Source organism: Onychostoma macrolepis, unplaced genomic scaffold (genome assembly GCF_012432095.1).
Source record: "Onychostoma macrolepis isolate SWU-2019 unplaced genomic scaffold, ASM1243209v1 Scaffold120, whole genome shotgun sequence".
Lineage (NCBI taxonomy): Eukaryota > Metazoa > Chordata > Actinopteri > Cypriniformes > Cyprinidae > Onychostoma > Onychostoma macrolepis.
Genome location: NW_026704621.1, coordinates 1 through 12,025, shown reverse-complemented (window position 1 = coordinate 12,025; position 12,025 = coordinate 1). Strand labels below are relative to the sequence as shown.

Below are 12,025 nucleotides of genomic sequence, written 5' to 3'. Positions count from 1 at the left end.
ACGTATTTCTGAGGAGGGGCTTCATAAAACCAGGATCGGAGCGTTTATCAGAGAAGGGACAGAGCGGTGTAGAATAAAGGTAAATTATGTGAAAAATAATGTGTTTTTAAAAACGAAGCATGAACACATGTTTGACTGCACCCCATAAACACAATCAAGCCTAGAAAAAAACAGTCAACCACCCTTTAAATTCCTCATATTCTTCAATATCTTAACCTTTAGCAAAACAGTTTTGGATCTTGCTGGCTCTGTCGCGAGAAGTGAATCACACTTGCTCTGTGTTGTGAGGCATGTGATTGGCTGCTAGACACTGATGTCACACATGTGCACGCTCTCCACAAACTCAGGATCAAAGCCTGAGTTGACAAAGAAAGTTGATGATCAGCATCATGGTACCAACAAAGATTGGAGTGGTTTGGTTTTGTCAACTCAAAACTAATCCTGTAACTCTGAATTTGTTCAACTACCATCATGGTACAGGCCCCAGATGTGTTTGATTAGGGTTAAATCTAAACTCTAGGGCTCTGGCCCTCAGGAACTGAGTTTGACACCCCTGGCTTAGAACAATAATACATTTTTATACAACTAAAGAACATTAATGAATTTGGATGCTGGTCTACATTCAAGACTAACTGATTTGAATTTAAAATGAGACAAATGCCAAGGTCATGTGTTTGTGCTGCCTTCACGTGCTATCCGAAACTTACTTTTTCCACTTCTGAAGTTGTAATTATGAGTTTATCGCGTTCAAGTGCTTTGTTGTCAAACAGGAATCATGGTGGATGGCCCAACCATATTAACCATATAAACATTCACTGCGCTACCTAGATATTCAGCTGGCTGATGAATCCTAAATTTAGGTCAAATAAATGCTATTTTACTGTTTTAAAAACATGAGATATGCATCAAATGGTTATTTATATACATAAATATTCAATGTTATTCTTATTAAGTGAGGGCCATTTTAAATAATTTTACCCAAGCAAAGTCTCTGAGAACCTGACACCTTGTAATTCTGGAGACTCCAGGAAGGTTGCAGTTCTGGAAAATGATGGTGCTGGAGACTAAATGGTTCCTGATGGTTTCTCACTAACTTCACCTTAATTCTTAATTCTTTGCAGTTAACGTGTCTTTTCCTCTCCACCTGCTTTTTCTGACCGTGCTGACCCAATGAGCATTTCGCTGCCCAATGGTCATGCCTTAACTTTGCTAATTCTATTATTGCATTAGTATTGCATCCTTCTCATGGGCATTTAATAATTTTTTAACTTTTATTCTTGAGTTCAATCTCTTTTGGCTCATTTTATCTGTAAAGGAAAACCTGCCTAATAATTCTGCACACCTGAAATAAGAAGTTTCTGACTATCAGCCTTCATGGACAATTATATATCACTTATAAATTATTAAATACAAAATCAATAGTAGTTATTAAGATTGATGTGGTTTGGAATTGGTAAAATGTTCTTGGAAAACAAATATGACCAGAATATCAACCTGCCTAATAATTCGCACACTGTATACATAAATTGGACTGTGTCCTATGGTGTGACATAGCAAAAATGTAGAAAAAAAAATAACATACAAATAACATGAGAAAAATATATCTTCATTATTAGAGTTATAAACAGCATGAGAGGTTTATCTTCAACGTTAGAGGTTTTTATTTATTTATTTTTTACACCATAGGATACATTGATTCATCAACTACCCATATACATAATAACCAAAATTGCCAATATAACAAAAATTACATTTAAAAATATATCACTGTCTCTGAATTACAATTAATGATTCTTAAAAGGGGATATCGGATGCCCATTTTTCACAAGTTGGTATGATTCTTTAGGGTATTCGTGAAATGTCTGCAATATACTTTGGTTAAAATTCCTCAATGGTCATGTAAAACAACATTTTTACCTTGTCAAAAACATCTCTGTTCACAGCAACCAGTTTCGGTGCAGGTCTCTTTAAATGCTAATGAGCCACTGCCCACCCCACCCCTCCGTTCCGTTTTTTGCATACTCTGTGGTGCGCAACCATCAAAAACAAAACAAATCCACTGCATCCTCAGTGGCTCTTATGTCAGGAGAAAATGAAAACTCTTATGTTCACTTTTACATCCAACTACAAAACGCCAGCATTGTAGTGTTGAGCGATATGCTCAATTGTCATATCGCCAGCCTGTGAGATCGCGAATACACAATATTATTGTGCAAATTTAATTGTTTATTTACTTAGTTTCATTGCCGGAAAGTGAACCAACTCCAGTGTAAAGCTAAAAGAAGCCTAATGTTTTTAATATGACTGAATTTGTATTTAACATGATTACAATTTAATCGAAACATTGTAAGTTATTAATTATAATGCTTACATTTCCTCAGTTATTCAAAAAGCAGTAACAGATTTTTCAGCAGACTAATCTGAACGCCTCTGATTGGCCATTGCAATCATAAACTCAACGGAATCGTGTGATTGGTTATAACTAGAGATTGACCGATATATCGTTATTTAAGCATTTTTCCATAATCGGATATCGGTTTTGTAATATCGGATTCACCGATAAACAGTTTTGAGAATTGCATGCAGCATAGCCATTGCAGCGCGTCTGAGGGGAGACGAGACAACAACAGCGTGCACAGGTACTCGATTTACTGTAGTTACTAAACTTTATTTAACATTACAGCCATGAATGCACAAATTACATGTTTTACATTAATACCTGATATGTAGGCCTAGTTTATGCAGCTTGTCTCTAAGAAATAGAGACGAAATAGAAATAGAGTCACATAGAGACGAAATAGAAATAGAGTCACATAGAGACGAAATAGAAATAGAGTCACATAAGATAATCTGTCAGTCTGTCCCAATAAAGACATAACGCCTGAATTAAATAATATGCACCCTAAATTATGTTAACATTTACTATATAACCATTATTTCGCTAATAAACATCTAAACAAATACAACTCTATGGAAATTAATTATTTATTATCTCTGCGATCGATCGCAGTTTGAGTAGCCTATAGTTCTGTGTACATGCATAAACCGTGCTGTCAGCAGGCATTTCATAAGCTAGATTCTAGAACAACAAAACTCTTAATAATTCTGATATAACATGCCAGTTGAGAAATGCAATAAAATACAATGTTTTGTTATATTCCAATATTCCAGAGAATATTATTCAGTGAATTAACATTATCCAGGGAATTATTCTTCACTCTTTAGCCTATTAAACAATTTTAAACTACAGTTTTAGTAGGTTTATAAGCTAAGTTGATATGACTCCTGTCCTTTATTTTCTCCATTTGAAAACATTAGAAATTCTACATTTATTTTGCTTATTGTTAATATTAGTGTTGCTGCTGATCCTTTTTATAAATAAAATGTTTTTTTATTGTTGTAATATGAAGATTAAATTTAACAATGAAAGACTGCTAATTCTCAAAACATTTTTTTTTTAAGATGACTGAAAGGAGGAAAAACCAAAGTGAAGCATGGACTTACTTCACACTCAGTCTTTAATTTACTTTATAACAGTAAATTAATATCGGTTCTGCATATCGGTTATCGGACACAAAAACATGCAAATATTCGGTATCGGTAATAAAAAATCAATATCGGTCGATCACTTGTTATAACACGCAACACTGTAAAACGTGGAAGCAGTATAACGTTATATTGCTCAGAAAACCAAAATGGCATGATAATTGAGACCGTTTAGGTTTTTGGGGGGGGGGATTAAAAAAAAAAAAAAAAAAAGAGTGAATGCTAAGACACATTTATATGCAAACACCATGTGAAAGTGAATTTTGCATCCAATGTCCCCTTTAAGGATTTATAGTTAAGGATGAATCTGTAACACTTAAGTCATAAAATCAATAGCACATTTTACAAAATGATTCAGTTTGTTAACATTAGTTAATGCATTAGGTATCATAAACTAACAATGACCATTCATTTCTACAATAACCCTTTACAATAAGTTTCCATTTGTTAACATTAGCTAACATAAAACACTTATTAACCTTAATGTCAATTTCAACATTTTCTAATACATTTTAAAAACAAAAGTTGCATCTGTTTATATTATTTAATGACCCTGACATGAACTGACAATGAATAGTTTGAATGAAAGTTTAATAAATATCTTTTAGATAAAGATTAGAAAGATTAATAAAAACAAGTGCATTGCTCATTGTTGCTTAATGTTAGTTAATGCATTAACCAATGTCACCTAATGGGACCTTTGTACTATTTCTACATATAATGATATGTTTTTGTTTTTTTACATTTAAAGCTGTATAAATAAACATTAGCTAATGCATTATGAACAAACATGAATTAATTATAAACATCATGTGGAAATATATATTACTCTATATTAATAAAGGTTGTGAAAATGGTTGCTCATTGTTAGTTAAAAATACTTAATGCATTAACTGTTAGCGAATGAAAACTTCCTGAAAAGTGTTACCCAAGAATCTTTAAAGTCTGATGACACAGAGAAGCACTTCACGTTCCAGTCATTGTGAATTCTTTGACTAAGGAGGTCGTTTTTACTGTGCAAATATTAACTGATTGAGGAAAACATCTTGTTTCTAAACTACAACCAAGAAGTGTTTGGTTTTATACTTTATGAACTATAGAGGTCAACAGTGACTAGCAACTTGGTTATGGAAACATTTCTTAAATTAAATTCTAAATGCATCTTTCCAGAGACATTTAACAAAATCTTCAAAGAGTTCAACAAGCTCTGAAATTAATCACAACATTTGAATTTGACTGAAAACAAAAATCTATATGAAATTAAATTACTTAATGAAGAATAATTTAAGTATAAAATGCCATATTTTAGAAGTTTATTGCAAAATATATAGAATGTTTAAGATAAGACTTTTCTTTCACAATGCATTATGGGAGTGGGTGGTTGCTGTTGAGCTCTTTTTCAGTGGCAACAACAACTTCTCCAATCAGCGGATCTTTCTTCAGTATTATGTGCAGTGTTGACCTTCACTAGGAAGTCATTAAACAAGTTTGTTTTCCAAGTTAAAAGCACAGTGACATAAAACAGAGCACATGGCTGGTCTATTTCAAAATGTTTCTACATTATAGATAAAAATCTATTTCTCTTTGGCTCCAACCTACTAGGAAAAAATACAGATTTTTTCTTTGATTCCAGAGAAGACTGGAGAAGCAGACAGGAAAGTATCCGCAGCATTTGGCCACATTTCAGTTTAAACAAGCTCAAACAACAACCAGCTATGTTAGCAATATGAAAATACATGATAATCTGCTCTGATATGATCAGCCTCTAAGAGACAGCGAATGGTGCAACGCCTCAGTGTAATTAATGAAAATTCAAACACACACTATCACAAATGAATCTTTTGCAAGCACACGCCTCTGGTGTTCAATAAAACCCAGAGATATGCACCAACATCAGCACAAATCAACCGCCTCTACTGGAAAAATGCCCATGAGAAAAAGATTTAATTTTCAAAGATCTGGATGACTTTGTGCGGTTCATACAAGTGTGAAATACTAATGATTGTGAAACAGCACTTACGAAATTGTTTTCATCTCTTTCTTCTCAGCGTCCGGGCGAGCACGGTTGAGCACCTTGAGGAAGTCCGAGGTCTTAGCCCTCATACGAGTGTGGATGTAAGCCTAAAACGAGAGAAAACACACCTATGAGAGTAGAAAACACCTATATTCCCAAGATTAACTTCATAGCAGTTCTCTTTTCATCTGGCCGCACAAAGGGCTGAATGGTTGAAAGACAAGTATGCAAACTGAGAAGCACATTACAAAGCAATTGCAATTTCACATTACAAACTCAAGGGCCCTCGTTCAACCCTTCATAAACACAAAGAGTCGATGTTGGGCAAAGAGGGGTTTCTGAGGAGGGTCTCACCTTGGAGCACTTTATGTGTAGTGCAGATAGTCCCGGAAGGTGTGGATGAGGTTGATGGTGTTGTCTCTGGTGTTGGCGTTGGTGTGTCGAGGAAACAGCACTGTTGAGAAATGATATCAGTATTTTTATTTTAAATATAATATGAAACTTACTGTAATTGAGACATGTTTGGGTAACCTACATATAAAGTTTGGAATCAGTAAGATTTTTGATGTTTTTGTTTTTAAAGTCTCTTATGCTCATCAAGGCTGTATTTATTCAACCAAATATACAGGACAGTTTTCAGTGTCAATAAGAAAAAAATTACTGACTCCAAACTTTTGAACTGTAGTGTATATTGTTACAAAAGATATCTATTTCAAATAAATGCTGTATATATATTTTTTTGTTGTTGAGGTAATAATTAATTTAATACATTTTATATATGTGACCCTGGACCACAAAAGCAGTCTTAAGTCGCTGGGGTATATTTGCAGCAATAGCTAACAATACATAGTATGGGTCAAAATTATCAATTTTTCTTTTATGCCAAAACTCATTAGGACATTAAGTAAAGATCATGTTCCATGAAGATATTTTGTCAACGTCTTACCGTAAATATCAAAACTTACTTTTTGATTAGTAATATGCATTGCTAAGAACTTCATTTGGACAACTTTAAATGCAATTTTCTCAATATTTCAAATTTTTTTTGCACCCTCAGATTCCAGATTTTCAAACAGGCAAAATATTGTCCTATCCTTACAAATCATACATCAATGAAAAGCTTATTTATTCAGTTTTCAGATGATATGCATAAATCTCATTTTCAAAAAACTGACCCTTATGACAGGTTTTGTGGTCACATATATATTATGTTGTATCATAAAAATACAATTAAAATTTTTACTGCAACTAAAGTATTTGTACCTGCCAGTACAATAAGACAAAATACACTTAAAGACAGAGAGTCTATTAAAACAGGACTTAATATCTTATTTAGTGTTGCTTCTCATGTAATTGTATCCTGTTTCAAAGAAGTTAAATATTTAAACTGGAAAACGATGCAAAAACTAATTAAAAACTTAAGTCGCCGCTTTGCAGGGCAGTTACTATTTATAGAGGTTTATTATATAAATCTATCATATTTAAACCAGAACTGATGTCTATGTGTAATACTAAAGGTATAAGATCAATTTTATTAACTAAACACATTTAATAAAATAATGTGTAACAAAGATTAGTATTTTCAGTTACTGCTGCTCTGCATTTCTTGCTGCAGGGTACCAGAATTAAATGAACAAATAAAACAAAACTAAATAAGCACTCAGCAAACATTGCATGTTTCTAGATGCTTCCTGGTTGCATGAAAAACTGAAGTGGAGTAGCGCTGGTAAATGTTGCTGGCTTTGATAAAAGGGTGTGGCACTTTTTAATTCATTAAGAGGTTTGTGTAACCGCCATGAAGAGAAGCTGGGCGTTTGCTCTTTTGATCCGAATGCAAATAAAAAGTGCACCTGTCACAGGTAAGCAGCACCACTTTGTTCTGGCCTCGTAACATCCAAAATACCATTTACCAAGTGAACCTGATGAGAGTCTGTATTTAACTTTGTTCCAACTAGCAGCTGTGGTTGATTATAGTGTTCAACCAGGGTCTGAAATGAACACTTTTGCAAGTAAAAGACACTAAATGAATGTTTATGTGTATGTGACCTCATGATACAAACCAAAAGTGATGTAGCCGATGTTGTCTCCCACCGGCGTCAGTGTCCTTCAGCTCCAGAGGAGGTTCTCTGTGACTGAACAGCACCTGAGGAGCCGTGTGACTGGCCCTCCTGCCCTCCTTAAACTCCTGAACACAGAGAAACACAGGCATCAGTCTGTCCTGTCATCATAATGACTGCCAAAACACCACTGTTAACACACACACCCCAGCTGTTCTGGTGGTGGTTTGCACTGCTGACATTATGATGTGTGAGTGATTTTATGAAAGTAGTCAAATTAGACTAGAAATGCCCTTATTTGTAAAGCATTTCATTCACTGGATTATAAAAAGCAAACATTTCCAGAAAAAAAAAAATTGCATTATAACATATATTAAAGTACAAAACTATGGAAGCCCACATCTGCCATAGAATAAAACAACATACATAAAAAAGGTCACTGCAACTTTTTCTCGTAATTCTAGCTTTCTTTCTTGCAATACAGATTTTTGTTTCTGCACCAGAATAATAATAAACAAGGTAACGGTGACTTTTATCTCACAATTCTGACTTTTCTTCAAAATTCAAATTTCTGAATTTATCTCTCACGATTCTGAAAAAAAAACATAATTGAGAGAGAAAAATCTGAATTATGAGGAAAAAATCTGAATTAAGGCAAAATATCAATTAACATTTTTATTCCATGTTAGAAACCGAAGACAACATTTATTTTAATTGTAATAATACTTAACAATATTACTGTTTTTACTGTATTGTGATCAATTAAAATCGCATATACACTGAGGAAATAATACATATTTAAGTCTTCTTTGCAGTTAAAATATCTAAAAATCCTTGAACGGGATACATTTATAGGAAAAACACTGCATAAAATTAGAACTTTTTTCCTAAAATACATTTTAAAAATACCATCTATGAAAACAAATCTGAAAATCTTATTCAATGTTGCTTCTGTAAATTTATCTTGTTTCAAGAATCTTTAGATATTTTTATACATCAGCAAAAACTATTATTTTTAAATGTACATATAGTAGCCCTCAAAACATTAAAAAGGCCATAATGCCATTGCATTATATACAAACTTTGTTGGAAGTTAGTGTTTGCTTATATATTTATTTAAAAGAAATACCCTTTGCAAAGATATTTTTAAATAATGCAAACATATTTATGCATTTTCAATTGTGGCCTATTTGCCCAAATACTTTTGGGGCTACTGTACATATGTTAGTGATATAAAATGAAGCATACAGCTTATAAGTTTTGAGGTCAGTCTATATGACTCCATCTCATTTTATAAATACAGAAATGACAGCATTGCTTGACGTTCGGTGGTTTAACCTTGTCATTTAAATGTGAAACCATAACACAAAACAGCTGGATTGCAAAACACCCAGAGGGCACGTGTCAACAGCAAGAGGCAGCACAGAAATGGTCAAGATTGAACCTGAGAACGAGATAAAATGACCAAACCTGCATGAACACTTTCCCGATAATGACGCTATCATCGTCATCCTTGAACACTGTGCTGAAGACAACAGTTACTCTGTCTTTCTTAGCCTCGATATACCTGAAGCCAGTGACAAGAGAGACACAAACACAGGTGAGATACGAGCTGGATTGCAAGCTTTGTGCAACAGATGCAAAACTGATCTAAATTAAACTTTAGTATTTCTGTTTTGTTTTCCCAATACCAATTAATCTAATCAGACTTATAATACAATAAATTCACATGACGTTTTCAAATATATTTTAAGTTTATCTGAATTAATTAAGCGGAATTAATTATTTTAATATAAATTATTTTAATTATAAATTTATGTTTAAAAGATTTTACCACTCAGTTTCTACTTTCAAAGTGTCAAGATGTTTAATAATGTAAAACTATATTAAAATATTTATTGCTAATTATATTGCTGATTTTAAGCTAATTATATTAATATTATGCTATTTATATTGTAACAATATTAAATTGTTTTACACAAAGCAAATTGCATACACTTAGATTTACATTTTCCTTATAGCCTTGCACATTTTTAATAATGTTTGCCAATAAAATGAATCTAATTTAAAATTAAAGAACTCGTTTTTAATCACTAGATGAATTGATTACTGAAATTAGTTGCAGCCCTACTGTCCTGAAGTAAGTTCAAGAAGCTTACATAGACTCGTCATCCCTGTAATGGACAACAGCCCTTCTCTCTCCGTCACGACCCTCTTCCTGGAACTTAAAGTACTTCTCAAAGACGGAAGCGAAGCAGTTTCTCTTGAGGATGCCTGCCTGGTGGATCATCTCCTCTTTGTTGGGTGGAAGAGTCTCCAGGTCAAAGAGCAGTGAAATATTGTACCCTTCAGAGAGGAACAACAACAAACCATCAAACCAAAATTCTTGCAGTAAGAATCGCAATGAAAACAGCAACTGGTTGGCTTACCGTCTTCTGCTGCCACAAGGAAATTTCCATAAACACGCTTCAGCAACTGAAACACAACAAATACAAATCTCTTTCATTTTGTTTTAATAATAAAGATACTGGAAGTATATTTGTTATGATCCATAAAGAATTTTTGCTTTGAAAGTACCAAGTAGTCTCACATCGAGAAAAAGCAAAAAAAAAAAGCATCAAGATGCATCGATAATCTGAATCGTAACTGAATCGAATTGTGACACATTAACTTCCAAACAACTACTTCATGTCAACTATCCATGTATAAAACGACAAGCACTGGCTTGTTTGATTCCTGCCATTTTTAACATGCTCTGAGCGACCTGTATTTTATCACCTATTTTAGCCTGAATGTCACAGAATAAAGACAGGATTCAACAAATAAAACAGCTCCCAGAAAAAAAACAAAGCAAAGGTATTTGAATTCATTTTTGTCTGAGAGATTGTATCTGTGTGCAGACAGGAAGCTGAGGGCCATTTCTGCAGGATGTTCCTCTGATTTGCATTCATTTGATTTACATTGGCAGTCCTGAATGAGGCTGGAACAGATTTTGAATATTTATTTGCATTGGCAGGGAAAAGGCCACCCATCAACCTCAACTCCATGAACCCTCAAGACCCATGAAAATCCTGCCCTAAAAACAATCCATTCATATTCTCAATACACTGACTCCAAATCCTGCAGGCGCAACTGCATCGATCTTGAACTATGCCTGCAAATAATAATTCAACTGATTCGACTTAAAACAACAGCTTATCACTAAATGACCTGACCACTGGCAACGTTTACTAAACAACGAACTCATGTTTCTTTATTTAAAACATGTGACTTCCTCTATCCAAAGTGAGTCATAGGCACTTCCTGTTTCACATAGACGCATGTCATTTAGACCCTTAAATGGTGATTAAAATGTGATCACCGTGGACTGAATCATGTAAAATCACAAGACGAAAAGAGTATGTAAGAATGACCCAAAAGAACGAGTGAAATAAAAATTCCTGTCTGCAACGTCACATTGCATAAGTGTCCACAGGAAATCTAGCTGTATTTTCGAAACAGACGAGAATTACAATTTATACACTACGAACATCACAAAACCAGCTGCAATCTTGCAACCTACTAGTTCAATTGCTCAGTAAGTATGCATCTTCTCTAAATGGAGAGCGTAAAGCGGTAAATCTCACAAAAACGTGTCCAGATCATATCTCACCTAAAATCAAAAAGAAAACGTTTTAATAACTCACTAACATTTAAAAGTCAAGGGTCTTTATTTTTTTAAAGAAATGAATACTTTTGTTTAGTAAGGATGCAGTAAATTGTGCAAAGTGACAGTAAAGACATTTTTAATGATACAAAGATTTCTATTTCAAAGAAATGCTGCTCTTTTGAACTTTCTAATCATCCAAGAATCCTGAAAAAAATCTATTGCCGTTTCCAAAAAAATATTAAGCAGCACAACTGTTTTCAACATTCGTAATAATAGCAAATGTTTCCTGAGCAGCAAATCAGAATGATTTCTGAAGGATCATGAGACACTGAAGACTGGAGTAACATTTTAAAATATATTGAAATAGAAACCATTTTTCACAAATATTACTTTCTCTTTTATAAAATAAAGTGCAGCCTTGGTGAACATTTAAAAAACATTTTAAAAATCTTACAAACCCCAAACTTTTGAATGGTAATGTATATTTCGTATAGAGATATAGTCAATTTTTTGGATTATTCTTTTGATTTTATAGTCAAATGCACATACAGTTTTTGACAGGTTTCGAGATTATTTCTGTACCTCATTGGCGCCGTGCTCCTGAAGCTCCTTGAAGAACTTGAGAGAGATGCTGACCATTACTTTAGTTTTGTCTCCATTGGGGTTGGAGATGTGGTAAAGCACACCATCAAAGTCTGTAGCAAAAACAGAGAGAGATCTCATGTCAATCATCAGTAAAACAAACATTACTGTTATTGT

At 33.6% G+C, this 12,025-nt stretch overlaps 1 pseudogene; it reads right to left on the bottom strand.

The window, feature by feature from the left end:
• Positions 1-4,896: 4,896 nt before the first annotated feature.
• On the bottom strand, positions 4,897-11,961 carry LOC131535068 (actin-related protein 2/3 complex subunit 2-A-like; annotated as a pseudogene).
• Positions 11,962-12,025: the final 64 nt, after the last annotated feature.